This window comes from Ranitomeya imitator, chromosome 1 (genome assembly GCF_032444005.1).
Source record: "Ranitomeya imitator isolate aRanImi1 chromosome 1, aRanImi1.pri, whole genome shotgun sequence".
Classification (NCBI taxonomy): Eukaryota; Metazoa; Chordata; class Amphibia; order Anura; family Dendrobatidae; genus Ranitomeya; species Ranitomeya imitator.
Window position 1 is genome coordinate 1,114,119,679 of NC_091282.1, and position 21,206 is coordinate 1,114,140,884.

The window sequence follows — 21,206 nt, forward strand, 5'->3', positions numbered from 1 at the left end:
GCGTCGGCACAAAAAAACGTTCAATGAAACGCTTTTTTGTACGTCGCATCCGCCATTTCTGACCGCGCATGCGTGGCCGTAACTCCGCCCCCTCCTCCCCAGGACATAGATTGGGCAGCGGATGTGTTGAAAAACTACAGCTGCTGCCCACGTTGTGCACAATTTTCACAACGTGCGTCGGTATGTCGGGCCGACGCATTGCGACGGCCCCGTACCGACGTAAGTGTGAAAGAAGCCTAACCCTAAGTTTAGCCCCAACCCTAACCCTAAATTTAGCCCCAACCCTAACCCTAAATTTAGCCCCAACCCTAGCCCTAACCCTAGCCCTAACCCTACCCCTAACCCTACCCCTAACCCTAACCCTACCCCTAACCCTACCCCTAACCCTAACCCTACCCCTAACCCTAACCCTACCCCTACCCCTAACCCTACCCCTAACCCTAACCCTACCCCTAACCCTACCCCTACCCCTAACCCTACCCCTACCCCTAACCCTACCCCTAACCCTACCCCTAACACTAACCCTACCCCTAACCCTACCCCTACCCCTAATTTTAGCCCCAACTGCTGTTCTCCTGCCGGCCGGCAGATGGAGACGGATGGCGGGCGCACTGGGCATGCGTCCGCCATGTTCTGCTGCCGGCGGCCAGGAGGAGCAGCAAGAGGATCCAGGGACCTAGGTGAGTATGCTAGGGTCCCCGAATCCCCCTATTTCTCTGTCCTCTGATGTGCGATCACATCAGAGGACAGAGAATTACACTTTACTTTTTTTTTTTTTTTTTTTGCGGTCGCCGGTAAACAGTTAATTACCGGCGATCGCAAAACAGGGGTCGGTAATACCGACCCCAATCATGCTCTTTGGGGTCTCGGCTACCCCCGGCAGCCGAGACCCCAAAGATTCTCCCGGTGCCGGCCGGCGGGCGCACTGCGCATGCGCCCGCCATTTTGAAGATGGCGGCGCCCACCGGGAGACACGAGGAGCATCGGGGGAGCTAGGTGAGTATTGGGGGGCCACCTGGGACCCCTTTTCTCTGTCCTCCGATGTGCGATCACATCGGAGGACAGAGAAATTAAAAGAGATCGCTTTTTTTTTTTTTGCGATCGCCGGTAAACGGTTAATTACCGGCGATCGCAAATGCGGGGTGGGTTAAAAAAACCCCGAATCATGTTCTCTGACCCCAGAGAAAATCGGCCTCTGGGGGGCGCTATGGACTTTTTCCACAGCGCCGTTAATTAACGGCGCTGTGGTTTAAGTACCCTTAGCGGCCGCCGTTAAAAGGCGTATCGGCGGTCGCTAAGGGGTTAATTATGCCAGATGAAAATTCAGTAGGCCCAGAGACATAGACTATTATTAGGGACTAGCTATTGAACCCATTCTACGCCCGGGTGGCGAGCATTTATATTGGTATATGGTCTCCATCCTGGTATGTGCTGCTCCATCCTGCGTCCCCATCCTGTCATGTGCTGCTCCATCCTGCCATGTGCTGCACCCATCCTGCGCCCCCATTCTGTCATGTGCTGCTCCCATCCTGCGCCCCCATTCTGACATGTGCTGCTCCCATCCTGCGCCCCCATTCTGACATGTGCTGCTGCTGCCATCCTGCACCCCCGTTCTGTCATGTGCTGCTCCCATCCTGCACCCCCGTTCTGTCATGTGCTGCTCCCATCCTGCGCCCCCGTTCTGTCATGTGCTGCTCCCATCCTGCGCCACCGTTCTGTAATTTGCTGCTCCCATCCATATGCCCCATACGCTGCTCCATAAAGGCTTATGGCCCCCATAAGATGCTCCATATTATATGCCCCCGTACACTGCTCCATTATGGTTGATGGCCCCCATAAGATGCTCCATAGTATATGCCCCGTACACTGCTCCATAAAGGTTTATGGCCCCCATAAGATGCTCCATAGTATATGCCCCCGTACACTGCTCCATTATGGTTGATGGCCCCCATAAGATGCTCCATAGTATATGCCCCTGTACACTGCTCCATTATGGTTGATGGCCCCCATAAGATGCTCCATAGTATATGCCCCCGTACACTGCTCCATTATGGTTGATGGCCCCATAAGATGCTCCATAGTATATGCCCCTGTACACTGCTCCATTATGGTTGATGGCCCCCATAAGATGCTCCATATTATATGCCCCCGTACACTGCTCCATTATGGTTGATGGCCCCCATAAGATGCTCCATATTATATGCCCCCGTACACTGCTCCATTATGGTTGTTGGCCCCCATAAGATGCTCCATAGTATATGCCCCCGTACACTGCTCCATTATGGTTGATGGCCCCCATAAGATGCTCCATATTATATGCCCCCATACACTGCTTCATTATGGTTGATGGCCCCCATAAGATGCTCCATAGTATATGCCCCCGTACACTGCTCCATTATGGTTGATGGCCCCCATAAGATGCTCCATATTATATGCCCCCGTACACTGCTCCATTATGGTTGATGGCCCCCATAAGATGCTCCATATTATATGCCCCTGTACACTGCTCCATTATGGTTGATGGCCCCCATAAGATGCTCCATATTATATGCCCCCGTACACTGCTCCATTATGGTTGATGGAGCTGAAAAGTGCAGACTGGAGCTTCAGGAATCGGCGCCTGCGCAGTCTGCGCTTTCCGCCGCCATTTTCTTTAAGACACACTGAGGTTTCCCACAAAATGGCGCCGGAAAACGCGGACTGCACATGCGCCGATTGCGGGAGAAGGGAGACATTCATTGCCCGGAGTCAGGGGGCCTAAAAGTAAGAAATCGCTGTGGCATGAAGTGCCACAGCATAATGAGGGCGGGATCCTGTGAAGACGCTACCTGATTGTGTTCCGCCGCCATTTTCTTTCTCCTCCTGCTTCCGGAATCGGCGCCTTCGCAGTCCGCGCTTTCCGGCGCCATTTTCTTGAAGACACACTGCAGTGTGTCTTCAAGAAAATGGTGCCGGAAAGCGCGGACTGCGCAGGTGCCGATTCCAAGAGCAGGACCAAGAAAATGGCGGCGGAAATGAATCAGGTGGCGTAAGTAACAAATAGCTGTGGCATGAAGTGCCACAGCCTCATGGCACAGCAATTTGTTCCTTGCGCTACCTGATTCATTTCCGCCACCATTTTCTGTGTCCTCCTGGTGCCGGAATCGACGCCTACGCAGTCCGCGCTTTCCAGCACCATTTTCTTGAAGACACACTGCAGTGTGTCTTCAAGAAAATGGCGCCGGAAAGCGTGGACTGCGCAGGCGCCGATTGCGGCACCAGGAGGAGCAAGACAATGGCGCCGGAAAGGAATGGCGTAAGTAACAACTTGCTATGGCGTCGGAAAGGAATGGCGTACGTAATAAATTGCTGTGGCATGAAGTGCCACAGCATAATCAGGGCGGAAATATGTGGACAATGTCCCCCTGTTCCCGACCCCCTGCTCTCGGCGGTCCGCGCCTTCCGGCGCCTTTTTTTTTTCCTGACACTACAATGTAACGCTAGGAGCGTCGCACCTGCGCAGTCTATAAAGGCTTCAGACAGAGTGACGCTCCCAGTGTTATATTATAGATGGGCGAACGCAAACTGTAAAGTTCAGGACCCGTACCGAACACATAGTGTTTGGTCACAAGTTCCTGAACATGGGTTTCCAAGGGAAACCCATGTAAGGCCATGTTCACACGTTCCTGATTTCCATCCTTTTTTTTCTGCACTAAAAACCGCAGCTCTTGGCAGAAAACGCAGGTCCTTTTTTTGGTGCGTTTTTGGTGCGTTTTTTGATGCGTTTTTTGATGCGTTTTTTAGTGCGTTTTTTAATGCAGTTTTCTATGCAAAGTCTGTGTGTTTTCTAGGGAGTTTTTTAGGGTTAAAATGGCTGAAAATACCCTAACCCTACCCCTAACCCTAACCCTACCCCTAACCCTACCCCTAACCCTACCCCTAACCCTAACCCTACCCCTAACCCTACCCCTAACCCTAACCCTAACCCTACCCCTAACCCTAACCCTACCCCTAACCCTAACCCTATTCTAACCTTAGTGGGAAAAAAAAATTTCTTCATTTTTTTTTTGTCCCTTCCTATGGGGGTGACAAAGGGGGGGGGGGTAATTTACTATTTTTTTTATTTTGATCACTGAGATAGGTTATATCTCAGTGATCAAAATGCACTTTGGAGCGAATCTGCCGGCCGGCAGATTCGGCGGGAGCACTGCGCATGCGCGCGCCATTTTGGAAGATGGCGGCGCCCAGGGAGAAGACGGACGGACGGACACCGGGAGGCCGAGTAAGTATAAGGGGGGGAGATGAGGGCACGGGGGGGCGTCGGAGCACGGGGGTGGCGTCGGAGCATGGAGGGGTGGGATTGGGGTACGGGGGGCAGCCACACTGCAGCGGTTCTGCACCACAAACCGCAGTAAAACCCGCAGATATATTTTTCATCTGCGGGTTTTACTGCGGGTTTGACCTCACAATGGAGGTCAATGGGTGCAGAACCGCTGCAGTTTTGCAAAAAGAAGTGACATGGTACTTCTTTTTTACCGCAGCTATTCAGCGCGGCTTTTTTTCCCGATTCCCGCATCATGTGCACAGTGGTTCCTGTTTTCCATAGGGTACAGTGTACTGTACCCTGCATGGAAAACAGCTGCGGAGCCGCAGCGGCAAAATCGCGGCGGTTCCGCAGTAAAAAACGCACTGTGTGAACATGGCCTAACAGTTCGGGTCCAGGGCCTGTAAAAGAAAGAATAAAATAATAAACATTATAAATATTATACTTACCTGTCCAGCATCCTCCCATCCCGCTGTCTCCTGACCACATCTGCTTCCAGGGCCACTCATTATCTTCCGGAGGTATTCACTGCACTCAGCAGTCTTCGGCTTTTTCCGGCAGTGCTCGTACGGTGACGTGCAACACGAGGGGAAAAGGAGAAGGAAGCCCAAATGCTAGGGAAAGGGGAAGTGGAGACCCCTAGGCAGATCTAATAGCACCCTGCCTCCCCTACCTTCCCTATATTGGTTCCCCACCAATCGCCAAGCAGGGACCTAAGCCCTGTATATCCCTAGAGCTAGGCCCTGTATAGGGAAGGGGATGCACTGGTCAATCTCCACTGTACACTAAAGACAAGAAGGGAGAAAAACAAGGGTGAAGGAACTTAGCTTGAGAAGACTCCAAAGAGAATACACCAAACATCCTACAACAGCAATGGAGAGGAAGTAAGCCGACTGCTATAGCTCCAAGCCTTCACAAGGGGAAAATGTGAATATCACCGGCAGCTCCCTGAAGCAGACTATAAAACCCAGATCCTGGTGTGTCAATTAGATCAGGAGGGAGGTTGCCACTGGGTCCAAAAATCAGAAGGATTAAGAAGGTGTTTGCAATGCCAAACGCAGAGATCTTCTGCAGCCAGATGCAGAACGACTGTCTGTAGCATCTGACACACCTGTAACATTGTGCTTCTTGGTGAGTGTTAGCCTGATTCTGTTGCTCTGAGTTCTGATCTTCTGCTGCCTGACCCTTAGGACCATGTTCTGACTATTCCTATGTTTTGTCTTTTGATCCGCTATCTCTTGTTCTTGACTCTGGACTGTGACCTGACTTATGCCTTTGTCTTTCCCGTTGCTTATCTACATACTCTCTTGGTATTTACCCCGGAATGTCTGATTCTTCCTCTTCATGGTCGATGCGTGAGTAGTGACTAGCGTCACAAGGGGGATATGTCTCTGAATCAGAAAGACCTTACAAAACCACAGGCAGGAACATTCTACAGGATGTCAGCTTAGGGGTCTATGGCCCCACCTGAAAGAACAGATCTGCTCTTTTGGCCATCGCTGAACCCTCAGAGTTGTCTTGAAGAATTCAGGTATGGACAATCAGGTCACCTGGTCACATACCTCATTTCTCTCGGGCAGCTTCCTAAGCTTGTCATTATCTCCTCTCTGTAGGTGCCTGCCAAAAGTGGGGAGCCACTGGTGAGGGTAGTTGGCCCCGGAAGTCCCGGAGGCGCAGTTGGTCTAATCCTTATGAGTCAGCACCATCTTGGTTATTTGGCTGGGACTGTTCTATTTGTTGTTGTCTGCTTTGTGGTTCAATATAGTATTGTCAGACTGTTTTACCCACACTCTGTGTTGTCAAAGTAGTATTCCGCCCACGATAAAAGGAGAGTGGACATTCCGTGGCACGAACCCTGGTCCATGCGGGCAGGCAGATGACAGCACCCACTAACCCCCCGTGTCTCCACAGAGGCTTTTCTTGCTTGGAGGAAAAATTGTTCTCCAACAGGAGCATTTGAAATTATATTTAGGTAGAGAGTTAAAGCTAAGGAGACGTCAAAGGAGTTACGGTAGAACAAAATATCAATTATGTCGGAAATAGAGGGAATATCCATAGATTTCCACTTAGATGCAATACAAGATTTAATAACAGAAAAAATCTATAAATTAACTTGTCTCATTTTTTTGTGGGAGGTTATCTGTTTTCAGAAAAAGGAGAGTCAAATTATATTTTTTGAAACAACCACATCTTAATTTCTGTTTCGATGTTTTCTCTGCTTTAGTTAGATGAAAGCAATGGCACAGTGCAGTATAAGAAATTCTACTCTAAGCAAGTATGACAGGTTTCAGTGAACGTTTGAATAATCTGTGCCTATGTTGTAAATGATGCATATACTGTAGCTTTACATAGTAAATATTTATGCTGCATAAAGAACAATAATCATTAAGTAAAATTATGTAAAATTTAAAGACCCAAATGTATCACTGTATCTCCAGAAGCTGCTGAAGAATTCATGGCTGTCTGTAAGATAGGAAGAAACCTTGTACAACGGGCACTCTCTGCCATGTTGATTCCCTTCTGGGCTTTGTTGAAGGAAGTAATTAAACTTCACGCTATAATTTGCCAGGAATGTTGAGCACATATAAATATGCACAACGCATAATCAGAACAGGCTCTGGATGATGGCTGAAAGCTGCATTGGCCTGGCACATTCTGTGTAAGGTTAAGTAGAAAAACAGGATGCCACTCTGCCAACATTAAATGACAGGTCACCAAATCATACAGCTTCCAAAATGTAGCAATAACAGCATGGCAGAAAATATATTCTGGAAAACTTAGTGCTATGAAAAGGGCCTATTTTAAAACCGTCTCAGGACAGTCACAAGAAAACATTAATTTAATTATGTATGTAGCTTCATTCTACTTATTTGGTTTCCTAAATATTCTATTTTTTAAGCTGCCAATTTATGCAGGTTGTTTAGAAAATCATAAGCGTTGTAGATGTTTAGCAGCTGGTTATTCCATGTTTTAGGGCAATATTATACTAAAAAATTGCATATTTATTAGACTATCAACATCTAATTACTGTTAAGGTTTATCTGAGTTGCAGCAGAAATAAAAAAAAAAAACTCTAAATGAAATTTAAACTCCATCCATATTTTACTTGAAGTGTGGACACCTCACCTTTGCGTGCACCTACCAAATAAAAATGTAAGGAGCATAGTTTACAAGCAGTGATACTTTCAAAAACGGGTGATATTAGGTACTAACCATGCAGGTTGCCAAAACTTTTGCATCAGCCCATTTTCCTTTTTTTAATTTTTAAAATGTAAAAGATGAATATATGTATAATATTATCATTTGTCTAATATACAAAGGAAATGTGTCATCTTTAACTTTAGGCCTTTTAGACATAATTTCACCTTCGACTTGCTTAACTATTCACATAATTGTAATTTTGACCTGGTGTGCCCAAACTTTTATGAGTCACCCCGCGGGCTAAGGGTACTCGGTACCGGGTCCGGTGTTCACAGGGGGATGTCACGGTGGCTGTGACCCGGTCCGTGTCCCTGGGCGCCCATATAAAAGGGAAAGGTCTTTAAAGGGATAAAGTTTATGTTCGTGACGCCACCTGTGGTATTCGGTCAGTGGAGACCAACGCTGCTTTAAGGGGTCCACTGGGGTGATGTTATGGCAGCTAGATGGTATATCTTCCCACAGGTGAAGTATATCCCCAGGGCTCCCGGTGTGTAGATGGTGGTATAGTGAGAGATGCAGAGAAGAATGAGGACACAAGGTTGCAGTCTCTTTACCTTTACTGAAGACTCTTTACCACAGTCCAGGGCACCAAACCACAGGGCAGGCAGAGAAGTCTGGGCAGTCCAGAGACAAGCAAGTTCCCCTGGGTAAGTCAGGTGGGAGCCTACCACTCTGCGCTTTCTCTAAGTCCCTGCTGCCACTAAGTGTCTCAACAAGGTCTTTAATGATTCTGCTGTCCTAGGACAGGTACCTGTATGCCAGGCAGCTCAGGCCGTGTGAACTAGGGTCTGTTCTCGGTGACTCCAAGCTCCTAGGTGCTGCTGTGCCAGAGATAATTATGGGCAAAGTCATTGTAGAACAATACCTTCCAGTTCTGCTCTGCACAAAAGCCTCGGGCTCCCGGTACCCAGATTCTTGCGCTGATACTCTTCAGAGGCCTGCTCATGGCCTCCTGGAGATCTATCTTTCCTCTGTGCTCCACTCCTGTCTGTCCTCGTACACAGACTTCTGCTACAAACTGAGCTGTCTCCGCCTCCAAACCAGGATGTTTATTGAGGGAAGCTGCCCTACAACAGGGCTTGGAGCTGCCCCTCCTGGCCTGGAAGTGGAAGGTGTTGTGTGTGTGTAAACCTACCAAAGGAAACCTCACTTGTCTCCAGACATAGCACTATCTTCCCCGTGAGGAAGACAGCACTACTGTGGTACCCGAACTCCTGGGGTGCCACATTTACATGCCACTGTATCTAGTGGTCATTGTTCTAAGCAGTCAATTCTGGTCCTCCTGAAAGAGGAGAGGAGATGAGAGGCTGGAAAGGAGATGAGATGAGAGGCTGGAAAGGAGATGAGAAGCTGGTAAGGAGAGGAGATGAGAGGCTGGAAAGGAGATGAGATGAGAGGCTGGACAGGAGATGAGAGACTGGAAAGAAGAGGAGATGAGAGGCTGGAAAGGAGAGGAGATGAGAGGCTGGAAAGGAGAGGAGAGGCTGAAAAGGAGAGGAGAGGCTGGTAAGGAGATGAGAGGCTGGTAAGGAGAGGAGATGAGAGGCTGGTAAGGAGAGGAGATGAGAAGCTGGAAAGGAGGGGAGATGAGAGGCTGGAAAGGAGGGGAGAGGCTGGAAAGGAGAGGAGAGGCTGGAAAGGAGATGAGAGGCTGGAAAGGAGATGAGATGAGAGGCTGGTAAGGAGAGGAGATGAGAGGCTGGAAAGGAGATGAGAGGCTGGAAAGGAGATGAGAGGCTGGAAAGGAGATGAGAGGCTGGTAAGGAGAGGAGATGAGAGGCTGGAAAGGAGATGAAAGGCTGGAAAGGAGATGAGAGGCTGGTAAGGAGAGGAAATGAGAGGCTGGAAAGGAGATGAGATGAGAGGCTGGACAGGAGATGAGAGACTGGAAAGGAGAGGAGAGGCTGGAAAAGAGAGGAGAGGCTGGAAAGGAGAGGAGAGTCTGGAAAGGAGGGGAGAGGCTGGAAAGGAGGGGAGGGGCTGGAGAGGAGAGGCTGGAAAGGAGAGGAGAGGCTGGAAAGGAGAGGCTGGAAAGGAGAGGAGAGGCTGGAAAGGAGAGGAGATGAGAGGCTGGTAAGGAGAGGAGATGAGAGGCTGGAAAGGAGAGGAGAGGCTGGAAAGGAGAGGAGATGAGAGGCTGGACTGGAGATGAGAGGCTGGAAAGGAGAGGAGATGAGAGGCTGGAAAGGAGAGGAGAGGCTGGAAAGGAGAGGAGATGAGAGGCTGGTGAGGAGATGAGAGGCTGGTAAGGAGAGGAGATGAGAGGCTGGTAAGGAGAGGAGAGGCTGGTAAGGAGAGGAGATGAGAGTCTGAAAAGGAGAGGAGATGAGAGGCTGGAGAGGAGATGATAGGCTGGAGAGGAGATGAGAGCCGGGAAAGGAGAGGAGAGGCTGGTAAGGAGGAGATGAGAGGCTGGTGAGAAGATGAGAGGCTGGTGAGGAGATGAGAGGCTGGTGAGGGGAGGCTGCTGAGGAGAGGAGATGGGAGGCTGCTGAGGTGATGAGAGGCTGGTGAGGGGAGGCTGCTGAGGAGAGGAGATGAGAGGCTGGTGAGGGGAGGCTACTGAGGAGAGGAGATGAGAGGCTGGTGAGGGGAGGCTGCTGAGGAGAGGAGATGAGAGGCTGGTGAGGGGAGGCTGGTGAGGAGAGGAGATGGGAGGCTGCTGAGGAGAGGAGATGAGAGGCTGCTGAGGGGAGGCTGCTGAGGAAAGGAGATGAGAGGCTGCTGAGGGGAGGTTGCTGAGGAGGAGATGAGAGGCTGGTGAGGGGAGGCTGCTGAGGAGAGGAGATGAGAGGCTGCTGAGGGGAGGCTGCTGAGGAGATGAGAGGCTGCTGAGGGGAGGCTGCTGAGGAAAGGAGATGAGAGGCTGCTGAGGGGAGGTTGCTGAGGAGGAGATGAGAGGCTGGTGAGGGGAGGCTGCTGAGGAGAGGAGATGAGAGGCTGCTGAGGAGAGGCTGCTGAGGAGAGGAGATGAGAGGCTGCTGAGGGGAGGCTGCTGAGGAGAGGAGATGAGAGGCTGGTGAGGGGAGGCTGCTGAGGAGAGGAGATGAGAGGCTGGTGAGGGGAGGCTGCTGAGGAGAGGAGATGAGAGGCTGGTGAGGGGAGGCTGCTGAGGAGAGGAGATGAGAGGCTGCTAAGGGGAGGCTGCTGAGGAGATGAGAGGCTGGTGAGGGGAGGCTGCTGAGGAGATGAGAGGCTGGTGAGGGGAGGCTGCTGAGGAGAGGAGATGAGAGGCTGGTGAGGGGAGGCTGCTGAGGAGAGATGAGAGGCTTGTCTCATGCTGTATATGGGGAGGCTGTGTGGGGCTCATGCTGTATATAAGGGGCTGTGGGGGGTTTAAAGATATATAGGGGGTGTCAGCATACTTAATTCTGCTCAATATTAAGTGATACAATTAATATTAATTAATATTGAGTAGAATTATTTTCATGCTATTGGTTTGGCCTCCACAACAGTCATGGTCTTTCATCTGGCCCCTCGGGAAAATAAATTGCCCACCCCTGATCTAGAGACATGGAGTGAGGAGCCCACAGACATGGAGTGAAAAGCCCACAGATTAGTCCGTTCTCTCACTAAATTACCCATCCAGCTCTTCAAACTATTCTCTCTGAAACGTCCCAGCATTGCAGAGATAAACTTCCCTGTTTGCAGTCTGAGTGATGCTGCCCGTGGTTTTGGTAGAATGAATCGACTGACAGGTTCCCCTTAAAAACTTGTCAGCCAAACCTTGCAACCTTGGCAGAATCAACTGACCATGTACTGTGTATGAGTCCACCAGATTCTCACATGACAACTAATGGAAAGGTTTGCTAAGGCTACTTTCACATCAGCAATTTTCTCCGTTCGTGGCAGATACTGCAGTTTTTCCGCATCTGTCGCGTAACATATCACTTACAGGCCGGCAACTCTGCGTTCGGCCTCATTCATTCCCTATGGCACTTGCGGACATGTGTGGCACTTGAGGTGAGCCAAAAAAAAATCACTGCAGCATTTTTTTTCCTGTTGCTGCAAGTACCGCATTTGCCGGATCACAGCAAAACCGCAAGTGCCACAAGTCCCATAGGGAATGAATGAGGCCGAACACAGTGTTGCCATAAGTGATCCATTACGGATGCGGAAAAACTGCCGGATCTGCCGCAAATGTCAAAAATCGCTGATGTGAAAGTAGCCTAAGTCACTGCCGATAGTGTCTGCATTAGTCATACTCACCAATGGGGGAGGCAGCACGAAAAGTGCCTAGGGCAGCAGAAACTCTAAATACGACCCTGGTCTGTGGGTTGGTGTGGCGAACAGCCATAAGACTTTGCCTGGCACAATGGATTATGTGAGGCATCTGTGTTGCTTACCGTGCTAGCGCAGTGTTGCGGCCAAGGTGGTAGCCACAAAGCACTACACCTAAGAGATTCCCTATGACATAGCAGTGGGCTTATACATTCTGATCAAAATGTTAACTAAACCTTGCATTTAGTTTTAGAAAATTTGCTTAGACGCAGTACATCGATGTGTAACATTTGGATGCTTGGTGCAGGTCTGTTTTGCTTTGGAAGACCCTTTATATTTTCTCTATTGTTCAGTAGGTGAAATAGCAGCCGTTCACATTCTCACCACTGTTTTATATCACATCGCACTTTAACCAAGTAAATTAAATCAAGATAAAGTTAAATCAATATTAAATATTTGTTTTATATTTGTACTACAAAATATAGTTTGATAATTAGATTTGATTCCAAAGTTTCACTCCTGCCTTGCTTCCTTGATTACCTGTGTGAATAGTCAAATATAACTACAACTGAGCATTCTGTTAACCTTAGGCCAGTTAAACAAGAAATCATAACAAGATATCTAGAGGATTTGTACAGCCATACAAGTCATTTTTTTAGTTCAAGAACTGAAAATTAGAAAGTTCCTGCAGAAAACCACACTTGCAAGAACAGATAATTTCTTCAATTATCCCAAGATTTCACACTTAGCAAATCATAGTTGATATTAATAATAGCAGATAATAAGATGATCAGCACTTTTTATTTTATTAACTTTGACACTTTCTGATGAAAGAATTAATATTTACCAATCAATCTAATTTTGAAGTGAAGATTTCCATCCTGCTTAAAATACAGTATATATGACAAAATAATTTTTAGTATATTAGTTAGTGGAGTTTCTAGGGTCAAATATATCTCCCTAAAGAAATAATGTAACACCACACATAATACACAATGATAAATCACAGAGGACAGATAATGTAGTAGATGTACTTGCAGACCTATGTAAGATCATGGACACAAGACCCGTCGGGACCAGGCAACATGGAGAAAAACGCAGTGTGAAAGCACCCTTTACGACCACGCCAAATTTTTCAAATCTGACAGTTGTCACTTTATGTGGCAAATGCAATAACTCTGGAATGTTTCAACAAATCCCAGTGATTTTTTTTTTTTTTTTGTGACACATTATTCTCTATGGTAATGCTAAATTTAGGTCGATATGTTTTGTGGATGTTTATAAAACTATAGGAAATTTTTTTTAAAAATAGCAATTTTCAAACTTTTAATGATTATCCCGTTAATCAAAATACTCCTGCCACATAACAAAGTTAATAAATAATAAATAACATTTACCTCCTGTCTGCTTTACTTTGGCGCCATTTGTAAAATGGTTTTTTTTTGTATTTGCTAAGAAGATTTACAAATATAGCAGCAATTTTTCATTTTTTCAAACAAATTTGCAAAAAGTCTTGGTGTTATTCATATTCTCTGAAAAAAAGCAGAGAAAGCAAAAATTCTGTAAACTTTTTTAGCACAACTGTATTTAAGGGCTATGATGGGGTTCATACTAAATATAGGGTGTTTTATGGGGTTTAATACTGTATATAGAGAGGCTATGTCATGCTCACACTGTATATAGGGGGCTATGTGGGGTCTCATACTGTATATAGGGGCTATGTGAGAGCACATATTGTATCTATATACACTCTGCATATCGAGAGGCTATGTGGGACTCATACTGTATACAGGGGGCTACATGGTGGCTCGCATTGCATCTAGAGAGGCTATGTGGGTCTTATAATGTATATAGGGGTCTATGTGGGGCCTTATGCTATATATAGGGGGCTATGTGAGAGCTCATACTGTATGTAGAGAGAAAAAAGTACATCCTCTCACCCTTGAATTGTCCACAGCAGGTGCAGTTATCCACGAAGGTGCATGGAAAAGCGTTCAAGCCCGCATGCAAAGTTAATCCATAATGATGCAGCACATCTTCTTGATAATAAAAAACTTTTACTTTATTCAAATCCTCTTTAAAACATTGTTGGAGATCAAGACAGAATGGGATAGCTAGTCCCACATGAGAATAAAACTTTACGCGTTTCGACCCATAAATGGGTCTTAATTAATGAGTGAAAAAACAAAACTCCTGACTTGATTTCCTGCTCAGGAGAGGAAATGATATTTGTCAAACAGCTGATGAATAATCAATGTAAGGACACATACCAATCAATAAGGAACATCATACACACAAAAAAACACATATACTGTAGTAGTGGTCCTAGCTACTGTACAGTAGCTACTGATGCACTATAGAGGAGTGGTCCTATCTTTTGTACAGTGGCTACTGATGTACTATAAAGTAGTGGTCCTATCTTTTGTACAGTTTTCCTTGAAAAAATAGAAAAAAAAGGTGTCACTCACAGTTCTTAAAATCCAGACTTAATTAGTACAATGGTAAAACATCTTCAAACAGGAAGGATGAGGACAAGTGGATAAAGGATCGGACGACGGCCGCTTCATGCACCTGCGCTTCTACGGGTCCTGTGAGTTGTGGGGAGTGACGAGGTAGATATGCCTAATACAAGGTCAAGTACCTCCCCCTATCCCAACCTACCTGCAATCCAAAAGGCTGCTAATATCTATTAATACACGATTAGCCATATTCAGAAAACGCAGCAAACAGATTGAGAAAAATAGAAATAAATAAAAACAAATCATAGTTTGCGGTAACGTGAGAATCATACACAAAAACTAAAAAAAAAAACTCAAGCAAAAAAAAATCACAAAAACACAGACATATCCAATTTATCATTGAAACCTGTAGGCCCCAATGCTTGTGAATCTTACAAAAAGTGGCCGAATTGTACAAAAAATGTAGAAAAAAAAACCACACGGGCAAAACAATACATACTCAACATAATTCGTTCTGCAAGAAATAAAATCCTGTATTTTATGGAAAGTGGAACCTATTTTGAGAGTATTTCCCGTGGTATGTTGGAAACCAAAAGAACAATGGCCACATCTAAAATTCCCCCTTGGGATACCCGACCTGATCCAATCTTTATTGTCAGTCTTCATGCGGTTATGCACTGATATATACCGTAAACTCGTGCTCCGTCTACAAGTGTTTAGGGGGGCTCTCATCACTATATCAGAAATTTCTGTGTCTCGTTCCAAAAGGTGCGCCCCCTGGACATCTAGACCACATGTATTATAAGGTGACTTTACTGATTATATGCATTGATTTATTCATATGTGCCTCAGAATGCTATCAACCCTGAGGAGTGATAATGGTAGACTCTACCAACTGTGAATCAGTAGTGGTTGTATTTATAGGCTGCCTCTTTGTATTTTGGTGCGATAAATTAGAGAGGCCAGTGATTACCACATGTCCACCACTACATGATCGGGGAGAAGCGCCTCCTTCTTTGCACAGCATTTTTTTAGGGTTATGGTTTTGTGTTTTAATCCCTTTCACCTGTATCTGTAATTTTTTAAAAATAAAGCTTGTTATATTTTGAGTAATTTGGACCAAAATATCATCCTTTCTTTGTGTGTTGGTTTTGTAAACTATAGTGATGATAGGTCACATAGACCTCTATATTTATGGGTATCTGTCTTTAATACTGTGATATTGTGCAATGTGCGGATACGCCTTAGGCCGGGATCACACTAGAGAGTTTTATGGACGTATGAGAGGCGCAAAACAACGCATTGCACAATGACCAATGTTTCTCTATGGGGCAGCTCCTATCTGCCGTATATTTCTCGGCCGTATTTTACGGGTGAGAAAATCGCAGCACTGCAACTTCTTCCTGTATTGAGCGGTCACCATTACCGCTCATTACAGTAATGAATATGCGGCTCCACCTCTATGGAAGGTTGAGCCGCATATTCATTACTGTAATTAGCAGTACCATGTGACCGCTCAGTACAGGAAAAAGCTGCAGCGCTGGAAGAAGCAGGGACGTGCAGGGACCGCGCCAGGAGTAGGTGAGTATAATTACACAGCCCCCGCTCCCCCTCCCCTGCCGACCCCTGGGTATGACTCGAGTATAGGCCGAAAGGGGGACTTTCAGCCCCCAAAAATGGGCTGAAAATCTCGACATATACTCGAGTATATACGGTATATATATATATATATATATATGTCAGTATATATATATCAGTGAGACACACACATATATATATATTTAATATAGAGCTAGGGAATTTCTCAGAATATTTTCCCACGCTAGAGTTCATATGAGTTTATGCCAGCAGGGGGCGCAGCACCGCAAGTCTAGGTAGCTACGTTCCCCTGCATTCCATTCATTCCCCAGTTTTTACAGCCAGGGGCAGCTGCATTAGCAGGCTCCTGGTTGTAAAATTATCAGATGGATTTACATCATGGGACATGACTGTATGGCGGACAGGTATGGGATATTGCTGCTTTTTTATTTTAACTTTTTTTCAGAAGACAAGGATCATCATTTGGATTGAGCGTATAATAAAGCTATTACAACACCATGTGTATTTATTTCATTAACCCCTTCATGACCCAGCCTATTTTGACCTTAAAGACCTTGCCGTTTTTTGCAATTCTGACCAGTGTCCCTTTATGAGGTAATAACTCGGGAAAGCTTCAACGGATCCTAGCGGTTCTGAGATTGTTTTTTCGTGACATATTGGGCTTCATGTTAGTGGTAAATTTAGGTCAATAAATTCTGTGTTTATTTGTGATAAAAACGGAAATTTGGCCAAAATTTAGAAAATTTTGCAATTTTCACATTTTGAATTTTTATTCTGTTAAACCAGAGAGTTATGTGACACAAAATAGTTAATAAATAACATTTCCCACACGTCTACTTTACATCAGCACAATTTTGGAAACAAAATTTTTTTTTGCTAGGAAGTTATAAGAGTTAAAATTTGACCAGCGATTTCTCATTTTTACAACGAAATTTACAAAACCATTTTTTTTAGGGACCACCTCACATTTGAAGTCAGTTTGAGGGGTCTATATGGCTGAAAATACCCAAAAGTGACACCATTCTAAAAACTGCACCCCTCAAGGTGCACAAAACCACATTCAAGAAGTTTATTAACCCTTCAGGTGCTTCACAGCAGCAGAAGCAACATGGAAGGAAAAAATGAACATTTAACTTTTTAGTCATAAAAATGATCTTTCAGCAACAATTTTTTTATTTTCCCAATGGTAAAAAGAGAAACTGAACCACGAAAGTTGTTGTCCAATTTGTCCTGAGTACGCTGATACCTCATATGTGGGGTAAACCACTGTTTGGGCGCACGGCAGGGCTTGGAAGGGAAGGAGCGCCATTTGACTTTTTGAATTAAAAATTGGCTGCACTCTTTAGCGGATACCATGTCACGTTTGGAGAGCCCCCCGTGTGCATAAAAATTGGAGCTCCCCCACAAGTGACCCCATTTTGGAAACTAGACACCCCAAGGAACTTATCTAGATGCATAGTGAGCCCTTTAAAGGTGCTTCACAAATTGATCCGTAAAAATGAAAAAGTACTTTTTTTTCGCAAAAAAATTCTTTTAGCCTCAATTTTTTCATTTTCACATGGACAACAGGATAAAATGGATCCTAAAATTTGTTTGGCAATTTCTCCTGAGTACACCGATACCTCACATGTGGGGGTAAACCACTGTTTGGGCACATGGTAAGGCTCGGAAGGGAAGGAGCGCCATTTGACTTTTTGAATGAAAAATTATCTCCATCGTTAGCGGACACCATGTCGCGTTTGGAGAGACCCTGTGTGCTTAAACATTGGAGTTCTCCCACAAGTGACCCCATTTTGGAAACTGGACCCCCCAAGGAACTTATCTAGATGCCTAGTGAGCACTTTAAACCCTCAGGTGCTTCACAAATTGATCCGTAAAAATGAAAAAGTACTTTTTTTTCGCAAAAAATTTATTTTCGCCTCAATTTTTTCATTTTCACATGGGCAATAGGATAAAATGGATCCTAAAATTTGTTGAGCAATTTCTCCCGAGTACGCCGATACCTCATATGTGGGGGTAAACCACTGTTTGGGCACAAGGCAGGGCTCGGAAGGGAAGGCACGCCTTTTGACTTTTTGAATGGAAAATTAGCTCCAATTGTTAGCGGACACCATGTCGCATTTGGAGCGCCCCTGTGTGCCTATGCAATGGAGCTCCCCCACAAGTGACCCCATTTTGGAAACTAGACCCCCCAAGGAACTTATCTAGATGCATACTGAGCACTTTAAACCCCCAGGTGCTTCACAGAAGTTTATAATGCAGAGCCATGAAAATAAAAAATAATTTTTCTTTTCTCAAAAATGATTTTTTTAGCCTGGAATTTCCTATTTTGCCAATGGTAATAGGAGAAATTGGACCACAAATGTTGTTGTCCAGTTTGTCCTGAGTACGCAGATACCCCATATGTGGGGGTAAACCACTGTTTGGGCACTCGGCAGGGCTCAGAAGGGAAGGCACGCCATTTGGCTTTTTAAATGGAAAATTAGCTCCAATCATTAGCGGACACCATGTCGCGTTTGGAGAGCCCCTGTGTGCCTAAACATTGGAGATCCCCCACAAATGACCCCATTTTGGAAACTAGACCCCCAAAGGAACTAATCTAGATGTGTGGTGAGCACTTTGAACCCTCAAGTGCTTCACAGAAGTTTATAATGCAGAGCCATGAAAATAAAAAAAAAATTCTTTTCTCAAAAATGATTTTTTAGCCCGCAATTTTTTATTTTCCCAAGGGTAACAGGAGAAATTTGACCCCAAAAGTTGTTGTCCAGTTTCTCCTGAGTACGCTGATACCCCATATGTGGGGGTAAAACACTGTTTAGGCACATGCTGGGGCTCGGAAGTGAAGTAGTGACGTTTTGAAATGCAGACTTTGATGGAATGCTCTGCGGGCGTCACGTTGCATTTGCAGAGCCCCTGATGTGGCTAAACAGTAGAAACCCCCCACAAGTGACCCCATTTTGGAAACTAGACCCCGAAAGGAACTTATCTAGATGTGAGGTGAGCACTTTGAACCCCCAAGTGCTTCACAGAAGTTCATAACACAGAGCAGTGAAAATAATAAATACGTTTTCTTTCCTCAAAAATAATTTTTTAGCCCAGAATTTTTTAATTTTCCCAAGGGTAACAGGAGAAATTTGACCCCAATATTTGTTGTCCAGTTTCTCCTGAGTACGGTGATACCCCATATGTGGGGGTAAATTATTATTTGGGCACTTGCCGGGGCTCGGAAGTGAAGTAGTGACGTTTTGAAATACAGACTTTGATGGAATGCTCTACGGGCGTCACTGTTGTGAATTCTGTGGCAGAGCTCCCTCCTGTGGTCACAAGTGGTACTTCGGCTGATTCTCTCTATGAGCTTCCGTTGGTGGAGGAGAGTGGTACTGCGGCTTCTGAGTTTCCTTCCTCAGGTGATGTGGTGAAGTCGTTAGGTGCTGCTCTATTTAACTCCACCTAGTGCTTTGATCCTGGCCTCCAGTCAATGTTCTAGTATAGGACTTGCTTCCTCCTGGATCGTTCCTGTGGCCTGCTGCTCTGCATAGCTAAGTTCCGCTTTTGTTATTTTTGTTTGCTGCTTTTTTCTGTCCAGCTTGCTTGTTTGATTTTTCTTGCTTGCTGGAAGCTCTGGGACGCAGAGGGTGTACCTCCGTGCCGTTAGTCGGTACGGAGGGTCTTTTTGCCCCCTTTGCGTGGTTATTTGTAGGGTTTTGTGTTGACCGCAAAGTTACCTTTCCTATCCTCGCTCTGTTCAGAAAGTCGGGCCTCACTTTGCTAAAATCTATTTCATCTCTACGTTTGTCTTTTCATCTTATCTCACAGTCATTATATGTGGGGGCTGCCTTTTCCTTTGGGGTATTTCTCTGAGGCAAGGTAGGCTTATTTTCTATCTTCAGGCTAGTTAGTTTCTCAGGCTGTGCCGAGTTGCATAGGGAGCGTTAGGCGCAATCCACGGCTGCTTCTAGTGTGGTTGGAGAGGATTAGGGATTGCGGTCAGCAGAGTTCCCACGTCTTAGAGCTCGTTCTATGTTTTTGGGTTATTGTCAGGTCACTGTATGTGCTCTGACTTCTATGTCCATTGTGGTACTGAATTACCTGATCATAACAGTACTGGAGGCCCAAAGTACTAATGATTCTCAATAGAGGGAAAAAAGAAGTTCTGAGACCATTTTTTTTTCTCTGCACTGTGTTTTGCCTTTTTTTTCCCCTAGACATTTGGGTGGTTCAGGACACAGGTGTAGTGATGGACATTAAAGGTCTATCTTCATGTGTGGATCAGCACACGGCAAGAGTACAAAATATTCAAGACTTTGTGGTTCAGAATTCTATGTTAGAACCAAGAATTCCTATTCCTGATTTGTTTTTTGGAGATAGAACTAAATTTCTGAGTTTCAAAAATAATTGTAAACTATTTCTGGCTTTGAAACCTCGCTGCTCTGGTGACCCAGTTCAACAAGTTAGGATCGTTATTTCTTTTTTACGTGGCGACCCTCAGGACTGGGCATTTTCTCTTGCGCCAGGAGATCCTGCATTAAGTAATATTGATGCGTTTTTCCTGGTGCTCGGATTGCTGTACGATGAACCTAATTCAGTGGATCAGGCAGAGAAAAATTTGCTGGCTCTGTGTCAGGGTCAGGATGAGATAGAGGTATATTGTCAGAAATTTAGAAAGTGGTCCGTACTCACTCAATGGAATGAAGGTGCGCTCGCAGCTATTTTCAGAAAGGGTCTCTCTGAAGCCCTTAAGGATGTCATGGTGGGATTTATTATGCCTGCTGGTCTGAATGAGTCTATGTCTTTGGCCATTCAGATCGGTCGACACTTGCGTGAGCGTAAATCTGTGCACCATTTGGCGGTATTATCTGAGCATAAACTTGAGCCTATGCAGTGCGATAGGACTTTGACCAGAGTTGAACGGCAAGAACACAGATGTCAGAATGGGCTGTGTTTCTACTGTGGTGATTCCACTCATGCTGTCTCTGATTGTCCTAAGCACACTAAGCGGTTCGCTAGGTCTGCCACCATTGGTACGGTACAGTCAAAATTTCTTTTGTCCGTAACCTTGATTTGCTCTTTGTCATCTTATTCTGTCATGGCATTTGTGGATTCAGGCGCTGCCCTGAATTTGATGGACTTGGAGTATGCTAGGCGTTGTGGGTTTTTCTTGGAGCTCTTGCAGTGTCCTATTCCATTGAGAGGAATTGATGCTATGCCTTTGGCCAAGAATAAGTCTCAGTACTGGACCCAGCTGACCATGTGCATGGCTCCTGCACATCAGGAGGTTATTCGCTTTCTGGTGTTGCATAATCTGCATGATGTGGTCGTGTTGGGGTTGCCATGGCTACAAGTCCATAATCCAGTATTAGATTGGAAATCCATGTCTGTGTCCAGCTGGGGTTGTCAGGGGGTACATGGTGATGTCCCTTTTC